The sequence below is a fragment of the Bombina bombina genome, chromosome 4 (assembly GCF_027579735.1).
Source record: "Bombina bombina isolate aBomBom1 chromosome 4, aBomBom1.pri, whole genome shotgun sequence".
Taxonomy (NCBI): Eukaryota; Metazoa; Chordata; class Amphibia; order Anura; family Bombinatoridae; genus Bombina; species Bombina bombina.
Genome location: NC_069502.1, coordinates 1070425837 through 1070450034, shown reverse-complemented (window position 1 = coordinate 1070450034; position 24198 = coordinate 1070425837). Strand labels below are relative to the sequence as shown.

Here is a 24198-nt window from a genome sequence, read left to right as displayed (position 1 = left end):
AAGGTTCATGATGAAAAGCCCAATAAGTAGCAACTGAACTAGTGGAATGAGCAGTAATGTGTTCAGGGTGTGTGTAGTCTTCCCAATGACCAAATATACCTTGCAAACTAAAGCTTTGAGACAAGTGAGTAAGGCAATAGCTGTAACACCTTATGAGATGCAAAAAAAAAAAAAAAAAAAAAAAAGGGATAATCAAAGAAGAATGGCTATTTTTGTGTGGCCTCAACATAAAATTTGAGTCTCCTCACAAAATCAAGGTTGTGAGGAAGATGCTCCTTAGAATTCTTAAGAGTTGGGCAAAAAGAAGGAACCACAATTTTTTGTTGATAGTATCTGTAGATACAAAAAGGAATAGTGCTCGAAGGACTGCCTTGTCTGATAATAAAAAAACATAATTTATGTAAGAACTTACCTGATAAATTAATTTCTTTCATATTGGCAAGAGTCCATGAGCTAGTGACGTATGGGATATACAATCCTACCAGGAGGGGAAAAGTTTCCCAAACCTCAAAATGCCTATAAATACACCCCTCACCACGTGAGGGGTGAGATGTGGAACTCCAAACAAGTGTCACTAGAAAGGGAGGGATAAAACAGCCATTTTCCGCTGAGAAAATTAAATCCACAACCAAAAAAATAAGTTTTTCTCGTAAATGAAAGAAAAAAACATAATTTATGTAAGAACTTACCTGATAAATTCATTTCTTTCATATTAACAAGAGTCCATGAGCTAGTGACGTATGGGATATACATTCCTACCAGGAGGGGCAAAGTTTCCCAAACCTCAAAATGCCTATAAATACACCCCTCACCACACCCACAAATCAGTTTAACGAATAGCCAAGAAGTGGGGTGATAAGAAAAAAGTGCGAAAGGAATTGGAATAATTGTGCTTTATACAAAAAAATCATAACCACCACAAAAAAGGGTGAGCCTCATGGACTCTTGCTAATATGAAAGAAATGAATTTATCAGGCAAGTTCTTACATAAATTATGTTTTCTTTCATGTAATTAGCAAGAGTCCATGAGCTAGTGACGTATGGGATAATGACTACCAAAGATGTGGATCTTTCCACGCAAGAGTCACTAGAGAGGGAGGGATAAAAATAAAGACAGCCAATTCCGCTGAAAAATAATCCACACCCAAAATAAAGTTTAAATTATAAGCATTAGATTCAAACTGAAACAGCTGCCTGAAGTACTTTTCTACCAAAAACAGCTTCAGAAGAAGAAAACACATCAAAATGGTAGAATTTAGTAAAAGTATGCAAAGAAGACCAAGTTGCTGCTTTGCAAATCTGATCAACCGAAGCTTCATTCCTAAACGCCCAGGAAGTAGAAACTGACCTAGTAGAATGAGCTGTAATCCTTTGAGGCGGAGTTTTACCCGACTCGACATAAGCATGATGAATTAAAGATTTCAACCAAGATGCCAAGGAAATGGCAGAGGCCTTCTGACCTTTCCTAGAACCGGAAAAGATAACAAATAGACTAGAAGTCTTTCGGAAATTCTTAGTAGCTTCAACATAATATTTCAAAGCTCTAACAACATCCAAAGAATGCAATGATCTCTCCTTAGAATTCTTAGGATTAGGACACAATGAAGGAACCACAATTTCTCTACTAATGTTGTTAGAATTCACAACCTTAGGTAAAAATTTAAAAGAAGAAGTTCGCAACACCGCCTTATCCTGATGAAAAATCAGAAAAGGAGACTCACAAGAAAGAGCAGATAATTCAGAAACTCGTCTGGCAGAAGAGATAGCCAAAAGGAACAAAACTTTCCAAGAAAGTAATTTGATGTCCAAAGAATGCATAGGTTCAAACGGAGGAGCTTGAAGAGCCCCCAGAACCAAATTCAAACTCCAAGGAGGAGAAATTGACTTAATGACAGGTTTTATACGAACCAAAGCTTGTACAAAACAATGAATATAAGGAAGATTAGCAATCTTTCTGTGAAAAAGAACAGAAAGAGCAGAGATTTGTCCTTTCAAGGAACTTGCAGACAAACCTTTATCCAAACCATCCTGAAGAAATTGTAAAATTCTCAGAATTCTAAAAGAATGCCAGGAAAAATGATGAGAAAGACACCAAGAAATATAAGTCTTCCAGACTCTATAATATATCTCCCTAGATACAGATTTACGAGCCTGTAACATAGTATTAATCACAGAGTCAGAGAAACCTCTTTGACTAAGAATCAAGCGTTCAATCTCCATACCTTTAAATTTAAGGATTTGAGATCCTGATGGAAAAAAGGACCTTGCGACAAAAGGTCTGGTCTTAACGGAAGAGTCCACGGTTGGCAAGAGGCCATCCGGACAAGATCCGCATACCAAAACCTGTGAGGCCATGCTGGAGCTACCAGCAGAACAAACGAGCATTCCTTCAGAATCTTGGAGATTACTCTTGGAAGAAGAACTAGAGGCGGAAAGATATAGGCAGGATGATACTTCCAAGGAAGTGACAATGCATCCACTGCTTCCGCTTGAGGATCCCTGGATCTGGACAGATACCTGGGAAGTTTCTTGTTTAGATGAGAGGCCATCAGATCTATTTCTGGAAGTCCCCACATTTGAACAATCTGAAGAAATACCTCTGGGTGAAGAGACCATTCGCCCGGATGTAACGTTTGGCGGCTGAGATAATCCGCTTCCCAATTGTCTATACCTGGGATATGAACCGCAGAAACTAGACAGGAGCTGGATTCCGCCCATACCAGAATTCGAGATACTTCTTTCATAGCCAGAGGACTGTGAGTCCCTCCTTGATGATTGATCTATGCCACAGTTGTGACATTGTCTGTCTGAAAACAAATGAACGATTCTCTCTTTAGAAGAGGCCATGACTGAAGAGCTCTGAAAATTGCACGGAGTTCCAAAATATTGATCGGTAATCTCACCTCCTGAGATTCCCAAACCCCTTGTGCTGTCAGAGACCCCCAAACAGCTCCCCAACCTGTCAGACTTGCATCTGTTGAAATTACAGTCCAGGTCGGAAGAACAAAAGAAGCCCCCTGAACTAAACGATGGTGATCTGTCCACCACATCAGAGAGTGTCGTACAATCGGTGTTAAAGATATTAATTGAGATATCTTTGTGTAATCCCTGCACCACTGGTTCAGCATACAGAGCTGAAGAGGTCGCATGTGAAAACGAGCAAAGGGGATCGCGTCCGATGCTGCAGTCATAAGACCTAGAATTTCCATGCATAAAGCTACCGAAGGGAATGATTGTGACTGAAGGTTTCGACAAGCTGATATCAACTTTAGACGTCTCTTGTCTGTCAAAGACAGAGTCATGGACACTGAATCTATCTGAAAACCTAAAAAGGTTACCCTTGTCTGAGGAATCAATGAACTTTTTGGTAAATTGATCCTCCAACCATGATCTTGAAGAAACAACACAAGTCGATTCGTATGAGATTCTGCTAAATGTGAAGACTGAGCAAGTACCAAGATATCGTCCAAATAAGGAAATACCACAATACCCTGTTCTCTGATTACAGACAGAAGGGCACTGAGAACCTTTGTAAAAATTCTTGGGGCTGTAGCTAGGCCAAATGGTAGAGCCACAAACTGGTAATGCTTGTCTAGGAAAGAGAATCTCAGAAACTGATAGTGATCTGGATGAATCGGAATATGCAGATATGCATCCTGTAAATCTATTGTGGACATATAATGCTCTTGCTGAACAAAAGGCAGGATAGTCCTTACAGTTACCATTTTGAATGTTGGTATCCTTACATAACGATTCAATATTTTTAGATCCAGAACTGGTCTGAAGGAATTCTCCTTCTTTGGTACAATGAAGAGATTTGAATAAAACCCCAGCCCCTGTTCCAGAACTGGAACTGGCATAATTACTCCAGCCAACTCTAGATCTGAAACACATTTCAGAAATGCTTGAGCCTTCGCTAGGTTTACTGGGACACGGGAAAGAAAAAATCTCTTTGCAGGAGGCCTTATCTTGAAGCCAATTCTGTACCCTTTTGAAACAATGTTCTGAATCCAGAGATTGTGAACGGAATTGAACCAAATTTCTTTGAAAAAACGTAATCTGCCCCCTACCAGCTGAGCTGGAATGAGGGCCGCACCTTCATGTGGACTTGGGAGCTGGCTTTGGTTTTCTAAAAGGCTTGGATTTATTCCAGACTGGAGATGGTTTCCAAACTGATACCGCTCCTGAGGATGAAGGATCAGGCTTTTGTTCCTTGTTGTGACGAAAGGAACGAAAACGATTATTAGACCTAAATTTACCTTTAGATTTTTTATCCTGTGGTAAAAAAGTTCCTTTCCCTCCAGTAACAGTTGAGATAATAGAATCCAACTGAGAACCAAATAATTTATTACCCTGGAAAGAAAGGGAAAGCAGAGTAGACTTAGAAGACATATCAGCATTCCAAGTTTTAAGCCACAAAGCTCTTCTAGCTAAAATAGCTAAAGACATATACCTGACATCAACTCTAATGATATCAAAGATGGCATCACAAATAAAATTATTAGCATGTTGTAGAAGAATAATAATAATGCTATGAGAATTATGATCTGTTACTTGTTGCGCTAAAGCTTCTAACCAAAAAGTTGAAGCTGCAGCAACATCCGCTAAAGATATAGCAGGTCTAAGAAGATTACCTGAACACAAGTAAGCTTTTCTTAGAAAGGATTCAATTTTCCTATCTAAAGGATCCTTAAAGGAAGTACCATCTGCCGTAGGAATAGTAGTACGCTTAGCAAGAGTAGAGACAGCCCCATCAACCTTAGGGATTTTGTCCCAAAATTCTAATCTGTCAGATGGCACAGGATATAATTGCTTAAAACGTTTAGAAGGAGTAAAAGAATTACCCAAATTATTCCATTCTCTGGAAATTACTTCAGAAATAGCACCAGGGACAGGAAAAACGTCTGGAATAACTACAGGAGATTTAAAAACCTTATCTAAACGTTTAGATTTAGTATCAAGAGGACTAGAATCCTCAATTTCTAATGCAATTAGGACTTCTTTAAGTAAAGAACGAATAAATTCCATTTTAAATAAATATGAAGATTTATCAGCATCAACCTCTGAGACAGAATCCTCTGAATCAGAAGAACCAATATCAGTATCAGAATGATGATGTTCATTTAAAAATTCATCTGAAAAATGAGAAGTTTTAAAAGACTTTTTACGTTTACTAGAAGGAGGAATAACAGACATAGCCTTCTTAATGGATTTAGAAACAAAATCTCTTATGTTATCAGGAACACTCTGAGTATTAGATGTTGACGGAACAGCAACAGGTAATGTAACAGTACTAAAGGAAATATTATCTGCATTAGCAATTTTGTCATGACAAACAGTACAAACAACAGCTGGAGGAACAGATACCAAAAGTTTACAGCAGATACACTTAGCATTGGTAGCTCCAGCACCAGGCAGGGATTTTCCAGAAGTATCTTCTGACTCAGCTTCAACGTGGGACATCTTGCAATATGTAATAGAAAAAACAACATATAAAGCAAAATTGATCAAATTCCTTAAATGACAGTTTCAGGAATGGGAAAAAATGCCAGTGAACAAGCTTCTAGCAACCAGAAGCACAAAATAATGAGACTTAAATAATGTGGAGACAATAGTGACGCCCATATTTTTTTAGCGCCAAAAAAAAGACGCCCACATTATTTGGTGCCTAAATGCTTTTGGCGCCAAAATTACGCCACATCCGGAACGCCGACACCTTTTGGCGCAAAAAAACTTCAAAAATGACGCAACTTCCGGCGACACGTATGACGCCGGAAACAGAAAAAATGTTTGCGCCAAAAAAGTCAGCGCCAAGAATGATGCAATAAAATTAAGCATTTTCAGCCCCCGCGAGCCTAACAGCCCACAGGGAAAAGTCAAATTTTAAGGTAAGAAAAAATGATTTATTCATATGCATTATCCCAAATATGAAACTGACTGTCTGAAATAAGGAACGTTGAACATCCTGAGTCAAGGCAAATAAATGTTTGAATACATATATTTAGAACTTTATATAAAAGTGCCCAATCATAGCTTAGAGTGTCACAGAAAATAAGACTTAATTACCCCAGGACACTCATCTACATGTAGTAGAAAGCCAAACCAGTACTGAAACGAGAATCAGTAGAGGAAATGGTATATAAAAGAGTATATCGTCGATCTGAAAAGGGAGGTAAGAGATGAATCTCTACGACCGATAACAGAGAACCTATGAAATAGACCCCGTAAAAGGAGATCACTGCATTCAAATAGGCAATACTCTCCTCACATCCCTCTGACATTCACTGCACGCTGAGAGGAAAACCGGGCTCCAACCTGCTGCGGAGCGCATATCAATGTAGAATCTAGCACAAACTTACTTCACCACCTCCATAGGAGGCAAAGTTTGTAAAACTGATTTGTGGGTGTGGTGAGGGGTGTATTTATAGGCATTTTGAGGTTTGGGAAACTTTGCCCCTCCTGGTAGGAATGTATATCCCATACGTCACTAGCTTATGGACTCTTGCTAATTACATGAAAGAAAAAACAAAAACTTAAAATAAGCAGAGGAATCAAACTGAAACAGCTGCCTGAAGAACTTTTCTACCAAAAACTGCTTCCGAAGAAGCAAATACATAAAAACGGTAGAATTTAGTAAATGTATGCAAAGAAGACCAAGTTTGGGCTTTGCAAATCTGATCAACTGAAGCTTCATTCTTAAAAGCCCACGATGTGGAGACTGATCTAGTAGAATGAGCTGTAATTCTCTGAGGCGGGGCCTGACCCGACTCCAAATAAGCCTGATGAATCAAAAGCTTTAACCAAGATGCCAAGGAAATGGCAGAAGCCTTCTGACCTTTCCTAGAACCAGAAAAGATAACAGACTAGAAGTCTTCTTGAAATCTTTAGTAGCTTCAACATAATATTTCAACGTTCTTACCACATCCAAAGAATGCAAGGATCTCTCCAAAGAATTCTTAGGATTAGGACACAAAGAAGGGACAACAATTTCTCTACTAATGTTGTTAGAATTCACAACCTTAGGTAAGAACTTAAATGAATTCTGCAAAACTGCCTTAGGAACCTGCAGACAAACCTTTATCCAAACCATCCTGAAGAAACTGTAAAATTCTAGGAATTCTAAAAGAATGCCAGGAGAATTTATGAGAAGAACACCATGAAATATAAGTCTTCCAAACTTGATAATAAATATTCCTAGAAACAGATTTACAAACCTGTAACATAGTATTAATCACCGAGTCAGAGAAACCTCTATGATTAAGCACTAGGCGTTCAATTTCCATACCTTCAAATTTAATGATTTGAGATCCTGATGGAAAAACAGACCTTGAGAAAGAAGGTCCGGCCTTAATGGAAGTGGCCAAGGTTGGCAACTGGACATCTGAACATCACCATTGCTTTATCTCAGCCACGTTTGGTGATGCTCTGCACAGGTAAATGTAACATTTTGAGGTTAGCATTGAAAATAATATTACAGTTTGCATTTATAATAAATTACTGTAAGGTGGTAACTTTTAAATATTTGTTAAAAATAAAATATTGAGAACTAGAATAGGCAGACGTGTGTCCTCTTTCTTTGGCACAACAGACAGATTAGATGGATTTAGCTCTGAGGCTGGAACTATGACTCCCATTGATTCTAACTCTTTAACACAAGCCTTTACTAGATTTTGAGGGACTTGACACAGGAGGAATCTTCCCCTTGGGGGGATTTGATTGAAAGTGTGATATGCTTGAGAAATGATGCCCAATTGCCAATCCTCAACAGATCTTTTTCAAGCCACCACAAAAAAAATTAAATCTGTCTTTACAAGATTCTGGTTTGCACTAGATGCTGCTAGGTAGATTTTGACGCAGGGGATAGAGCTTCTTGGCCTATTCGGGTTTAGACCAGGAAGCATTCTTACAAGAGGTTTTGGGTGAACTTGAATGTTGGGTAGAGGAAGGCACTTTCTAATTTTCTGAGTGCCAAAAGAAATTAAATCATCCTAAAGGCCTCTGATTGCCCTTGATTTTCATTTATTTTTAATCTTGGAGGCAGGAATGATACTTTGCTTCTAGTGATTGTGGCAATAATTGCATCTAGTCCTGGGCCAAACAGATTTTTTTTCCTTGAAAAGGAAGGGAAAATAGTCTAGTTTTATATCTGCTTGCCAAGATTTTAGCTATAAGGCCTCGCAAGATGCCCTTGAGCAAGGCGTGAAACCCATATAGTACTCTAGCCGGACAGACTTGCATCTGTTGAAATTATAGTCAGAGGATGAGCAAAGCATGCTCCCTGAGAAATGTGCTGGGGAACAAACCACGAGAGAGATTGCCTTACAAGAGAACTCAGGAAGATAACTTGCGATAACTGGGAGTGATCCCTGTTCCACTGATTTAAAATGCCAAGCTGAAGAGGCCTTGCGTCTGACATCGCGTCTGATGCTGCCACCATCAAACTTATTACTTCCATGCAAGAAGATACTGAAGGAAAAGACTGAGTTTGAAGATTCAGACAAGCAGACATTAACGGACATCCTTGCCTCAGTTAAAGACAGTCTCATGGAGACTGAATTTATTTGAAATCCCAGGAAAGTTACCTTTTTCTGAGGAATCAAAAGAACTTTTTGGCAAATTTATATTCCAACCCTGAAGAAATGACAACAGTTGGATGAAATAATATTCTGCTAAAAGTATAGATGGAGCTTAAACCAAGATATCGTCCAAATAGGGGAAAACAGAAATCCCCAGAGACCTTATTACTGAAATCAAGGCACCCAGAAGTTTTGTTAAAATAATCAGTGAAGTGTCCAAACCGAATGGAAGAGCCACAAATTTATAATGTTTGTCTAGAAAGGCAAACCTTAGAAACTGGTGATGATCCAAATGAATAGGAACATGCAGGTATGCATTCTTTAAGTCTATGGTCGATATATAGTGAGCTTGAGAAATAAAAAGGAAGGACTGTCCTGATGGTTTCCATCTTGAAAGCTGAAATCCTGACAAACTTGTTCAAAATCTTTAAATCTAGAACAGGCCGAAAAGTTCCCTATTACTTGTGAACAATAAACCCCTTTTTGTGTTCTGAAGGAAGAACTGGGACTATAACCCCTATAGATTCTAGATGAGAAACATACTGAAGAAAAACAAAATTTATGCTTACCTGATAAAAAAATTTTTTTCCAGGCATGGAGAGTCCACAAAACATTCTAATTACTAGTGGGATATTCAGTCCTGGCCAGCAGGAGGAGGCAAAGAGCACCCCAGCAGAGCTGTTAAGTATCACTTCCCTTACCAACCCCAGTCATTCGGCCGAAGGGAAACGGAAAAAGAAGATAATACAAGGGTAATAGAGGTGCCTGAGGACTATACAAAAAAACTGCAGTTTTAAACAGAATAAGGGCAGGTCGTGGACTCTCCATGTCCGGAAATAAATACAATCAGGTAAGCATAAATTTGGTATTCTTTCCTATCGCATGGAGAGTCCACAAAACATTCTAATTACTAGTGGGAACCAATACCCAAGCTAGAGGACACTGAATGAATAGAGAAGGAGAACAAGAAAGGCGGACCTAAACCGAAGGCATTATCGCTTGAAGAACTTTTCTCCCAAAAGAAGCCTCAGCTGAGGCAAAAGTATCAAATTTTTAGAATTTGGAAAAAGTATGTATGGAGGACCAAGTGGCCGCATTACAGATTTGTTCCACAGAAGCTTCATTTTTGAAAACCCACGAAAAAGAAACAGCTCTAGTGGAATGAGACGTAATTCTCTCAGGAGTCTGTCTCATAAGCTAATCGGATAACACTTCTCAACCAGAGAGAAAGAGTGGTAGAAGTGGCCTTCTGACCCCTACGCTTACCAGAGAAAACAACAAACAGGGGAGAAGTCTGCCGAAAATCTTTAGTTGCTTGAAGATAAAATTTAAGAGCATGCACAACATCCAAGTTATGCAAAAGATGTTTCTTCTGGGAAGAAGGGTTAAGACAAAAAGAGGGAACAACAATTTCCTGATTAATATTGTGATCCGACACTACCTTAGGGAGAAACCCCAGCTTAGTAAGAAGGACCGCCTTATCAGCATGAAAAATAAGGTAAGGGGTATCACCGTGCAGAGCCGAAAGTTCGGAAACTCTGCGAGCAGAAGAAATAGCAAGAAGAAACAAAACCTTCCAAGATAGTAAGGTAATATTAACAGAATGCATCGGCTCAAACAGAGCCTGCTGCAAAACTCTAAGAGCAAGGTTAATGCTCCAAGGGTGAGCAACAGATTTAAACACAGGCCTGATTCTGACCAAGGCCTGAACAAAAAAGACTGAACATCTGGCATAACTGCCTGACGTTTATGCAGAAGAATAGACGGAGCATAAATCTGACCCTTCGAGGAACCCTTCCTTTGTTCCAATAAAAACCTTTTGAATCACACCAATGAAGGTATTTACACCATACACTATGGTATATTCTGCGAGTAACCGGTTTACAAGCCTGAAGCATAGCATCTATGACTTTCTCAGAGAAGCCACATCTAGCCAAACTTAGATGTTCAATCTCCAAGTAGTCCTTCCTGAAAGGTAACCTCTAAGCGGAAGAGATGACATTGTCACCAGATTTGCGAACCAGGAGCTATTAGAATCACAGAAGCTCTCTCCTGTTTGATGCGAGCAAATACTTATGGAAGCAACGCAAACTGAGGAAACAGGTATGCTAGATTGAAGCTCCAAGGAACTGCTAGAGCATCTACCAGAACGGCTTGAGGATCTCTTGACCTTAAACCGTGCTTTGGAAGCTTGTCGTTTTGACGAAACACCATCAGATCCAACTCCGGAATCCCCCACCTAAGAGTTATCATTTTGAAAACCTCTGGGTGGAGAGCCCACTCTCCGGGATGAAAAGTCTGCCTGCTCAGAAAATCCGCCTCCCAGTTGTCCACCCCTGGTATGTGGATGGCAGAGAGATTGCAATTGTGAGACTCCGCCCACTGGAGAATGTGAGTCACCTCCGTCATTGCCAAGGAACTCATAGTTCCTCCCTGGTGATTGATGTAGGCCACTGACGATGTTGTTGTCCGACTGAAAGCTGATCAATCGGACCAAAGATAGTTGAGGCCAAGCTATTAAAGCATAGAAAATTGCTCTCAACTCCAAGATGTTTATTGGAAGAGACGACTCCTTTGGAGTCCAAAGACCCTGTGCTTTTAAAAAAACCAAACTGCACCCCATCCTAACTGGCTGGCATCTGTGGTCACAATCACCCAGGAAGGCCTCCGGAAGCATGTGCCCCGAGACAGATGGTCCTGTGAAATCCACCACGAGAGAGACTCTTGTTGGGGAATCCAAATGTATCTTCTGCGAGAGACCTGAGTGGTCCCCGCTCCACTGACTGAGCATGCATAGTTGCAGAGGTCTCAGATGGACCCGAGCAAAAAGGAATGATGTCGATGGAGGCAACCATCAGTCCAATCACCTCCATGCATTGAGCCACAGATTGACGAGACAGGCAAGAAACATGAAGTTTGGATTTTCTGACGTCTGTTAGAAAAATCTTCATGGACAGGGAATCTATGATTGTTCCCAAGAAACACACCTTTGTATCTGGAACAAGGGAACTCTTTCCCAGATTTACTTTCCACCCGTGGGAACGTAGAATAGACAACAGCATCTCGGTATGAGATCTTGCTAGATGAAAAGATGGCACTTGAATCAAAATGCCGTCCAAGTAAGGTGCCACAGCAATACCCTGGGACCTGACCACTGCCAGGAGAGCCCCCAGAACCTTTGTTGCCCTTCCTTTTGGCCTTGCTACAGCTCCCAGAATTTTTAAAAACTGGAAATGTTTGTCCTGGAAGGCAAACCTTAGATACTGGTAATGATCCCTGTGAATAGGAACATGAAGATGCGCGTCCTTCAGATCTATGGTCGTCATGAACTAATCCTTTTGGACCAAAGGAAGAAAAGAACAGATGGTTTCCATCTTGAAGGACGGAACCCTGAGGAATTGGATAAGACACTTTAGGTCCAGAATGGGACAAAAAGTGCCCTCTTTTTTGGGAACTACAAATAGATTTAAATAGAATAGTAGACCCTGTTTCTCTAGAGGAACTGGAACAATCACTCCCAGGGATGATAGGCGCTTTACACAGTTTAAGAAGGCCTCTCTCTTTATCTGGTTCGCAGATAACATTGACAGGTGGAACCTGCCCCTGGGAGGACAAGATTTGAATCCTATTCTGTAACCGTGGGATACTATATCTATGGCCCAAGGATCTGGAACATCGCGTATCCAAGCCTGCCGAAAAAAAGAAAGCCTGCCCCCAACTTGATTCACTACATGATCGGGGGTGGCCCCTTCATGTTGATTTAGAGTCAACTTCTTGGCTTGCTTCTCCCTATTCCAAGGCTGACTGGAAATCCAAGAAGACTTGGATTGATCCGACTTGGAAGAGGAAGGACTTCTGCTCCTTAAAGTTACGAAAGGAACAAAAATTTGAATTCTGACGACCCTTAGGTCTATTCTTTTTATTCTGAGGTAGAAAAGAACCCTTTCCACCTGTAATGTCAACAATTAATTCTGCCAGACCTGGTCCAAACAAGGTTTTACCCCTATAAGGCAGAGATAAAAGCTTGGATATGGATGTAACATCTGCAGACCAATATTTTAACCACAGAGCTCTGTGAGCTAAGACAGTAAAACGTGAAATCTTAGCACCCATAGAGAAAAGGGAGATAATACAAAATAATCCCAAAGGTGGCACTTCCTAAATAAAAAACCTAAAACAAAATGTTCAAACTATAACATAAATCATATAAACAAACACATAAATTGGCAATATAACAATATAACATAGCATGTGTATAACAATTAAAAAAGTCCTTAATATCCAATATCCAACAGGAGGCAGCACTCTGTCAGAAGGGTGGTCAGTCCCTGAAGGAGATTATCTGGAAAAGAGGAGATACAGAGGCGCCAATATGGCCTAGTAACGTTTGGACACAGAGCAAAACAATGGTAGGTGAAGTGGTACTCACAAAACTGGGGCACCCAAAAGGTGCAAAAAACGCAGGCTGGATCAATTAGCAGTGGTCCAGCTCACTGTAAGTTCACAATGGAGACACTGCAGGGCAGCAAACCAAACTTCTATACCTATGAGTAATGAAAAACGACACCCATAGCCTAGTACAGTTCGGATATAGGGATTTCAAGATTAATGGTCAAACTTACAATAAAGCAGCACACCTCCAAGTGCAATAAAGGCAGACTGGGGCCTCTCAGTCGCCCAGTAGACTAATCAGGCATTGATGGAGTCCACTTAACAACCAAACGGTATGTGTACAAACGAATAATCCCAGACGATAGTAGCAAGTGTATCATAAAAACAGATATGTATTTAAAACAAAGCAACGCGTTTCTCAGCCCCTCAAGGGCCGTTTCCTCAGGCTATACAATAAAAATATAAAATTTGATACACTTGCTAAATACCCTTCGAATCGTTAATTGGACTAAGCCCTCCCCCTTCCCAAATCCTATGCCATCTGTGTACACATATTTGTTAACTCCTACATTCTAACTTCTACACAGCTGATAAAAAATCTTATTAATGATGTAATTTAGGATATACCACTAAAACTCCATTAGTTATGTGTATATAATAGGGGTATGAACTTATCTCAAACAGTGATTCCTTAAATGAAACTGCATATAATCATGATAGAGAAACTAAGTGCCTAAAATATAAATGATGGGTTATATATTAATCCCATTGGGGAAATGCCCTATTTGTTTGATTGACACTAGAAGTGAATATGATCCGTCATAGTCATCTCCATAAGCTGATGCATATATATGTGAAGATCGCAAGTAATGTAATATACATAATATAAAGTGTCAAAGTAAACATACCATTTAGTATAAAGAAAGTGTTCAAACATAGCCGCTCCAACAACGCCAACAGTTACGTCAGAGGGGTGTGTGTATGAGTCTAACCAATCATCTGACCTATAGTCAGTGTCTAAGGTGGCGTGTCGACAGACGTATGTGTATGATGTTAAGAGCGTCACCCTGTCATTAAAACTTGACCATCAGTTGTATCCTAGGTAAACAATAATAATAATAAACAGCGATCTGTATATCTACTGACGAATGTCATAACAACAACAGATCCTAGATAGCCACTTGAATCCCTAAATAGCTACTATATAAGCCAGTTGATGGACTATCTATCTATCTATCTATCTATCTATCTATCTATCTATCTATCTATCTATCTATCTATCTATCTATCTATCTATCTATCTATCTATCTATCTATCTATCTATATATATATATATATATATATATATATATATCTATATATATATATATATATATATATATATATATAGAAAGTAATGAAGAGTGCACTCACCAGGACTTTTCAAAGTTTTATTCCAATTATGCACATAATTGGAATAAAACTTTGAAAAGTCCTGGTGAGTGCACTCTTCATTACTTTCTATTTACCTATCTGCTGCACCCTGGGAATGTGATTTGTCTCTCTAGTAATAGATATGTGCAGGGCGTGAAAGGTGACGTGTATGCATGATGCTACACACCCAATCATGGAGCATAAACAACCGAAGTGCATGGAGTGTACACAACCAGAAATACAATAAGACTTAAATACAACAATGTGTAAAATAGATAAGGGTCACCTATAGTGCAATAAGAAAGTCAACGACCCATAGATTCGTACCCCGGACACTCTAGCCGGGTCCATACTAATGGGGGGTCATTGGTGACATAAGAGACTAAATCAAATGTGTGACAGACTAATATAGTGAATTGTATATATAAGCGTGAACATGTCAGGGAACTTATACTGGACAATGATTAACAATAAAAAATATATATATATGATCATAGTGACGTGGTAAGATAAACATGGATTATACTGGCCCCTCACCAAAAATAGGTCGGCTCCAAAGCTTACATTCCTGCTTTTTTAAATAAAGATAACGAAGAAAAATTGATAATAGGAGTAAATTAGAAAGTTGCTTAAAATTGCATGCTCTATCAGATATCAGAATCATGAAATAAAAAAATATCCCTTTAATGGATTGACAACACACAATGTGCCACTTTTTTTTTTCCTTTCTTGCACTATTATTAGTAGAATGAATTTGACTAGCAGTAAATAAATTAGTTACTTTTTCACAATGTTTTTTATTCTTCAAGCTACTGGATTGACATATCACATTTTGCCACTTTTTGTTTTTTCTTCCTTGCACTATTAAAAGAATGATTACACTAACACTAAATACATTGTCATTTTCATACATTTTTGTCTCACAGTATTTTTCACTCTTGAGGCTACTGAATTGACACATATCACAATGTGTAATTATTTTTTTACGCCCCCCCATTCATCTAACTTATGATGGTGATGTAGCAAATTCTGGAGAAACAGAAGACAGAGAGGCGCATAATAGTGAATTAACGTGGATCGAATAAACATATAGGGGGACAGACAAATGGCAACTCACAGGTAGAAGGAGCACACACAGTGTTATCCACAGCAGGCCGAGACCTCTAAGTTGCTCAGCAGACTCACTACCAGACATTATATCACTTCTAAGCTCTGTACGGAGTCAATCAACTGTACAGTAGCTGTGTTTTTAACACCTGAACTCTAGAACTGACATCTAGGGCCTGGAGCGACGGCTCATCACAGACGGCACTATCCCCCTTGGTTCTTCCGAGATATCTTGGCCACAACTGAAAATAACTCTCTCTAATAGATATACACCAACACACATCTTTAAGAAACCACTAGGTAACATCCAGACCAACAAATAAGTCACAGCAATATCCTTAGAAACGGCAGCTATGGGGAGAATAACTGCAGAACATTGCTACAGTAAACTTGATTGCCTCATGCAATCCCTAATGGAGAGAGCTCCGGCAGACCAGCTTTTTTTTTTTTTTTTTTTTAACAAAATAATTTTTCTTTATTAAAATATATAAAACGAGTACAACAAAAAAGAAAAACAATGCACAATTGTACAAAAATATTACAATTTGTATAGTAATGACAATCAGTCAATATCAGAGTCAATTCAAATGGACTCTACCAAAACAATCAGACATCCAAGAATGTTATTTCTAACTTATGTTCCTAACTCTATTTCTCTATTCTCCCGACTTGTTTCCTCATGGTACATTATATAGGGTTCCCATTCTGTTATGAATTGATTTTGCTTATCCAAGATGTTTGCTGTTAATTCAGATCTATGATAGAGGTATTCTAATTTGTTTAATACATATGCATAGGATGGGTTGATTTCCAAGACTTGGCTATGCTCAGTCTCGTCACAGTGTATATCATTTCTGCTAATTTATTCAGCAGACCATCTGTTAAAATTATTCACTAAAAGCATCAAGGACCCTATACTAAATAAAACAGAGGCTAGACCTCCTGCCAATATCGGCAGCACTTACCCCCCAGGAAGCCAGCGGGAAACATCAAATGGGACTACTGTCCCCACCAAGCCATGTGGAGACACAGCAGCAGAAAAAACAGACCACCACAATATCCTTATCTCAGGTTGCAGGTTCACCAGACATAAACAGGAATCTGACAAGATCCAGCAAAAATCAGTGGGCAAACTACACCATGCAGCTGAACGAAAAGGTACAAGACATCGTGGGACTCTGCCGGCTAGCCAGCTGGAACCACATGGTTATTCCGACACAACTTAATCCCGGGGGAGACTCACAAACTACAGTTGCTGACCAGAACTATCAATCTATGACAAAGGAAATGAGCTACAGTGGTCAGTATATACCTCACAATCAGCAGACCATTTTTCCTACCATAAAAGACGGAATAGGGGATTCCCATGCTCCTACACTCACATCCTTTATTGGAGATAACTGGGACACTCTCGTTTGGCTTACATATCAACATAAGACCCCTACAACACAGGATTTCGGTCGGCTTGTGGATGGGCAAAGAGGAATATGCTATGCTTTCGACAACGCACTCCCAGCCATAACCTGAGTTTATACAGTTACACTATTAAAATGTTAGCCATGGGGCGCGTCTAGGCGGCGTCCATGACAGGACGTGTTATCAGGAGCTCTAGGAAAAGATCTGTACAATCCGCCGATTACACCCAGATAATTGCAGCATCTATAGAAAAAAAACATATCTGTCCGCAGTATAATCCACTGAACTGATCTATGTCAAATTTGCTGACTTCATGACTCTGGAGCACTGATCTGGACCGCTGAGGCATCTGGCGGCGGCCTCCTCTGAGACCTCAGCACCCTCCCCAGTTATCCGGGTATGGCATTCCCTATTGGATTGCAATCTTCTGCTACAAGTGTGCGCCTACAGGAATTATTGCCCTGAGGTAAAATGGACACCGTAATAAATATAGAAGCGCAGAACCTCCAAGTTACTTTAACGCAGATGTTTGAGGAACACTTTGCAATGCTCCATCGTCTGGTCAGAGGATATTTTGGTAAAGATTATGCCGCCCCTGAGCAGGAACATACTGAACTCCATGCTCCACAGGAGAGCATGAGGCGAGCTGCCGATAGCGGATTGTTTCTGATCCTATGGTGTTGAGCAATACCTGTGATGAGCTCAAGTGTGATGATGCCACACTGCGAAGAACAGAAGCAGCGGTTGCTGTGGATGATTACCTCGCACCAAGTTGTAAGCGGACCCCTGCTGTTCCTTCTGAGTCGCCGGCCAGGCCTGGGCAGGTGAGTGACACATAGATTCTCGAGACACGTGGACCTATCCACCATGCTGGGATTCCTTTGCAGATGCCGGGAGCTACCCACCAGAGTGTCAAGAGTGCCGGGGTGAATGGGGCCACATGTAAAGATATGCGTATTGACTACATTTCAGGTCCAACTCTGACCATGGTCTGGGATATTGGTAGGGATAGTGAAAGCACTGTGACCCCCTTTGTCATAACGGTGCTGGGGAATTCCCTCCATGGTGCTCGTATGGAAGTGGAGCATGTGTTTGTACGTAGGAGCAGGACCCATGCTGGACCTATCTTGCCAGGATATTTCGATCTGACCGGAGTGGACATGAAAGGCTACACACATGCTATTACCGTTAAAGCCGATGTTCAGGCTGATTGCAAGCTTTCCCTCATTCCCATTTAGAGGTATGTGACACTAGGTCGGTCTATGGGGGCTTATGGATGGACCTGGCAAATTTATTGCTTTGAAAATTATTCCCAAAAGAGCGTCCCCCAAGACTGGAGACTTGGTGTGGGATAAACATGATATATCTACTGGGACAGGCATATATGCTGCAAGTTGTTGTTTCTATACAGACTTGTGATTTAAAAGCACAGCCATCAGTTATGTCTCAGGGAACTTTTTAACTCATAACATATCCTTACATTACATTTTGTTCCCTTTAAAGATTTTTTGTTTTGATTTATTTTTCTTACTGTCCCAGTCCTGTGTATTATTTCTGTCGTTAACATATGTAGGTTAATTGCTCAATTTGAGCCACACTTTTACAAGTTGAAGATATTATAGGTAGATATGACTTATTTTGTAACACCTGGAAAACATCAATCTCAATGCCTATAGGGATTTTGCAAAAGTTTACTAGTTCCTTTTTTTGTAATCGGGAATCTGTCCACATAATGCCCAGTCATCATTTTCCTTAAATAGTCTTATGGGCTAGGTATAGTAGGCTCATTCATAACTACATACTGTAATAGCTGAACCCTGCTGGATTATTATTAAGCCTCCATAGAAGGCAAGGGGACTTTTATTTAACTCAATAATAGCCACAACATATTTTCATTTCATACTCTGTCCTTCTGGAGATCTTTTGCTTGCTTTGGTAGAATGCAGGGATATGAGCTGCTTACTTGTGTTTTTTACTTTTCTAATATGTGTAGGTCAATTCCTCAATTTGAGCTGCACTTTTGTGGGCAGGGGAAGCTATAGGTAGATATGCCCTATTTTGTAGGATTTGAAAAATAATAATCTCCATGCCTATAGGGGTGTTGCAAAAGTTTGAATCCATTATCTTCCCCAATTAGTCTTGTAGTCTAGCTACAGTTGGCTCATACACAATCGCATACTGTAATATCTGAACCCTACTTTAAACTGGATCGCTATTACTCCGAAATAGACGGCAGAGACCTGTTTGTAATTGGTTGGTCACGGTAAGTTACACTAATTGGGAGATGTGCTGTCTGCGGCCGAGATGGCACATCTTGATTTCCTGTACCGACTACTGACACTGTTCTTAGATGGTACCCGCTCATACCAGAACTAGTAAGGAAGGCTCTTATTCCTCACACCCCTTCATTACAAGACGCCATAGTTCCCACTTAGGTAGAGACGCAGTACCCTCCATGTATTCCCATTTTACGAAATAGCATCTGCTGGTTTGACTGTTATATATGTTCCCACATAGTTATTAATTTCTCTTTTTTATTGTACGAGGTTATTACTCTCCATTTTCTAAAGCATAACATAGTCTGGCTCCCCACAAGTTAAGATTGACCATTCTAGATTTTGGACCCAAAAGCGGTCTTTTCCCTTATTTATTTTACCATTCCCCTTTTTAGTTCTATTTAATCTATTGCAGCCCAAAAGTGGCTGATACATTATCTACTGGGGATTTTACTTACTGTTAATATTTGACAATGAAGGTAATTTTGTTCTGATTGTGTTTTATAATTTTGTTTGTTAAAAAATATGAAAATAGAGGTTTTCCTTAGAAACACAAAGGACAATCCCACAATTTTACCGCCATTCCCGCCCCTCCAGACAGCCCGGCACATCCATAGGAGCCACAGTCTCACATAATCCCAATACCTAGGGGTGGCGGTTTCGGGTGATCCCACAGTCCAATAAACAGAATTTATGCTTACCTGATAAATTACTTTCTCCAACGGTGTGTCCGGTCCACGGCGTCATCCTTACTTGTGGGAATATCTCTTCCCCAACAGGAAATGGCAAAGAGTCCCAGCAAAGCTGGCCATATAGTCCCTCCTAGGCTCCGCCCACCCCAGTCATTCGACCGACGGACAGGAGGAAAAAATAGGAGAAACCATAGGGTGTCGTGGTGACTGTAGTTAGAGAAAATAATTCATCAGACCTGATTAAAAAAAAAAACCAGGGCGGGCCGTGGACCGGACACACCGTTGGAGAAAGTAATTTATCAGGTAAGCATAAATTCTGTTTTCTCCAACATTGGTGTGTCCGGTCCACGGCGTCATCCTTACTTGTGGGAACCAATACCAAAGCTTTAGGACACGAATGAAGGGAGGGAGCAAATCAGGTTACCTAAACGGAAGGCACCACGGCTTGCAAAACCTTTCTCCCAAAAAAAGCCTCCGAAGAAGCAAAAGTATCAAATTTGTAAAATTTGGCAAAAGTGTGCAGTGAAGACCAAGTCGCTGCCTTACATATCTGATCAACAGAAGCCTCGTTCTTGAAGGCCCATGTGGAAGCTACAGCCCTAGTGGAGTGAGCTGTGATCCTTTCAGGAGGCGGCCGTCCGGCAGTCTCATAAGCCAATCGGATGATGCTTTTAAGCCAAAAGGAAAGAGGTAGAAGTTGCTTTTTGACCTCTCCTTTTACCAGAATAGACGACAAACAGAGAAGAAGTTTGTCTGACTCTTTTGTAGCTTCTAAGTAGAATTTTAGAGCACAGACTACATCTAAATTGTGTAGCAAACGTTCCTTCTTTGAAACTGGATTCGGACACAAAGAAGGTACAAACTATCTCCTGATTAATATTTTTGTTGGAAACAACCTTTGGTAGAAAACCAGGCTTAGTACGCAAAACAACCTTATCTGAATGGAACACCAGATAGGGCGGAGAACACTGCAGAGCAGATAACTCTGAAACTCTTCTAGCAGAAGAAATAGCAACCAAAAACAAAACTTTCCAAGATAACAACTTAATATCTATGGAATGTAGAGGTTCAAACGGAACCCCTTGAAGAACTGAAAGAACTAGATTTAAACTCCAGGGAGGAGTCAAAGGTCTGTAAACAGGCTTGATCCTAACCAGAGCCTGAACAAATGCTTGAACATCTGGCAGAGCTGCCAGTCGTTTGTGTAATAAGACAGATAAAGCAGAAATCTGTCCCTTTAGAGAACTCGCTGATAATCCTTTATCCAAACCCTCTTGTAGAAAGGAAAGGATCCTAGGAATTTTGATCTTATTCCATGAGAATCCCTTGGATTCACACCAGCAGATATATCTTTTCCATATTTTATGGTAAATTTTTCTAGTTACCGGTTTTCTGGCTTGAACTAGAGTATCTATCACAGAATCTGAAAACCCACGCTTTGATAGAATCAAGCGTTCAATCTCCAAGCCGTCAGCTGGAGGGAGACCAGATTTGGATGTTCGAATGGACCCTGAACAAGGAGGTCCTGTCTCAAAGGTAGCTTCCATGGTGGAACCGTTGACATATTCACCAGGTCTGCATACCAAGTCCTGCGTGGCCACGCAGGAGCTATCAAGATCACAGAGGCCCTCTCCTGTTTTATCCTGGCTACCAGCCTGGGAATGAGAGGAAACGGTGGAAACACATAAGCTCGGTTGAAGGTCCAAGGCGCTACTAGTGCATCCACTAGAGTCGCCTTGGGATCCCTGGATCTGGACCCGTAGCAAGGAACCTTGAAGTTCTGACGAGACGCCATCAGATCCATATCTGGAATGCCCCATAGTTGCGTCAACTGGGCAAAGATCTCCGGGTGGAGTTCCCACTCCCCCGGATGGAATGTTTGACGACTCAAATAATCCGCTTCCCAGTTTTCCACACCTGGAATGTGGATCGCAGATAGGTGGCAGGAGTGATTCTCCGCCCATTGTATTATTTTGGTCACTTCTTTCATCGCTAGGGAACTCTTTGTTCCCCCCTGATGATTGATATACGCAACAGCCGTCATGTTGTCTGATTGGAATCTTATGAATCTGGCCTTTGCTAGCTGAGGCCAAACCCTGAGAGCATTGAATATCGCTCTTAGTTCCAGAATGTTTATCGGGAGAAGAGACTCTTCCCGAGACCATAGTCCTTGAGCTTTCAGGGATTCCCAGACCGCGCCCCAGCCCACTAGGCTGGCGTCGGTCGTGACGATGACCCACTCTGGTCTGCGGACGCTCATTCCCTGGGACAGGTGATCCTGGTTAGCCACCAACGGAGTGAGTCTCTGGTCTTCTGATCTACTTGAATCACTGGAGACAAGTCTGTATAGTCCCCATTCCACTGTTTCAGCATGCACAGTTGTAATGGTCTTAGATGAATTCGCGCAAAAGGAACTATGTCCATTGCAGCAACCATCAATCCTACTACTTCCATGCACTGAGCTACGGAAGGACGAGGAATAGAATGAAGAACTTGACAAGCGTTTAGAAGCTTTGACTTTCTGACTTCTGTCAAGAAAATCCTCATTTCTAAGGAATCTATTATTGTTCCCAAGAAGGGAACTCTTGTCGACGGAGACAGGGAACTTTTTTCTATGTTCACCTTCCATCCGTGAGATCTGAGAAAGGCTAGAACGATGTCTGAGTGAGCCTTTACCTTTGAAAGAGACGACGCTTGTATTAGAATGTCTTAGAACCGCTAGAAGGGATCCGAGTACCTTTGTGAAAATCCTTGGAGCAGTGGCTAGCCCGAATGGGAGGGCCACAAACTGGTAATGTTTGTCCAGAAAGGCGAACCTTAGGAACTGAGGATGTTCTTTGTGGATAGGGATATGTAGATACGCATCCTTTAGATCCACGGTAGTCATAAATTGACCTTCCTGGATTGTGGGTAGAATCGTTCGAATGGTTTCCATCTTGAACGATGGTACTCTGAGAAATTTGTTTAGGATCTTTAAATCCAGGATTGGTCTGAAAGTTCCCTCTTTTTTGGGAACTACAAACAGATTTGAGTAAAATCCCATTCCTTGTTCCGCCGTTGGAACTGGGTGTATCACTCCCATCTTTAACAGGTCTTCTACACAATGTAAGAATGCCTGTCTCTTTATTTGGTTTGAGGATAAGTGAGAAATGTGGAACCTTCCCCTTGGGGGTAGTTCCGTGAATTCCAGCAGATAACCCTGAGAAACTATTTCTAGCGTCCAGGGATCCTGAACATCTCTTGCCCAAGCCTAAGCAAAGAGAGAGAGTCTGCCCCCCACTAGATCCGGTCCCGGATCGGGGGCTACTCCTTCATGCTGTTTTGTTAGCAGCGGCAGGCTTCTTGGCCTGCTTACCCTTGTTCCAGCCTTGCATCGGTTTCCAGGCTGGTTTGGTCTGTGAGGTATTACCCTCTTGTTTAGAGGATGCAGAATTAGAGCCCGGTCCGTTCCTGAAATTACGAAAGGAACGAAAATTAGACTTATTCTTGGCTTTGAAAGGCCTATCTTGTGGGAGGGCGTGGCCCTTTCCCCCAGTTATGTCTGAGATAATCTCTTTCAATTCTGGTCCAAAGAGAGTTTTACCCTTGAAGGGGATATTAAGCAATTTTGTCTTGGATGATACATCCGCTGACCAAGACTTTAGCCAAAGCGCTCTGCGCGCCACAATTGCAAACCCTGAATTTTTCGCCGCTAATCTAGCTATTTGCAAAGCGGCATCTAAAACAAACAAGAGTTAGCCAACTTAAGTGCGTGAACTCTGTCCATAACCTCCTCATATGGAGTCTCTCTACCGAGCGACTTTTCTAGTTCCTCGAACCAGAACCACGCTGCTGTAGTGACAGGAACAATGCACGAAATGGGTTGAAGAAGGTAACCTTGCTGTACAAAAATCTTTTTAAGCAAACCCTCCAATTTTTTATCCATAGGATCTTTGAAAGCACAATTATCCTCGATAGGAATAGTAGTGCGCTTGTTTAGAGTAGAAACTGCCCCCTCGACCTTAGGGACTGTCTGCCATAAGTCCTTTCGGGGGTCGACCATAGGAAATAATTTCTTAAATATAGGAGGGGGAACAAAAGGTATGCCGGGCTTCTCCCATTCCTTATTCACTATGTCCGCCACTCGCTTGGGTATAGGAAAAGCGTCGGGGTGCACCGGAACCTCTAGGAGCTTGTCCATCTTGCATAATTTTTCTGGAATGACCAGGTTGTCACAATCATCCAGAGTAGATAACACCTCCTTAAGCAGTGCGCGGAGATGTTCTAATTTAAATTTAAATGTCACAACATCAGGTTCAGCCTGTTGGGAAATTTTTCCAGAATCT

General features: G+C 40.9%; 1 protein-coding gene across 3 annotated transcripts in view; it reads right to left on the bottom strand.

Annotated features, from left to right (window-relative positions):
- Positions 1-24198, bottom strand: part of FOXN2 (forkhead box N2) — a 156991-nt gene that overhangs the window by 5460 nt on the left and 127333 nt on the right. The gene's annotated exons all lie outside the window — the stretch shown is intronic.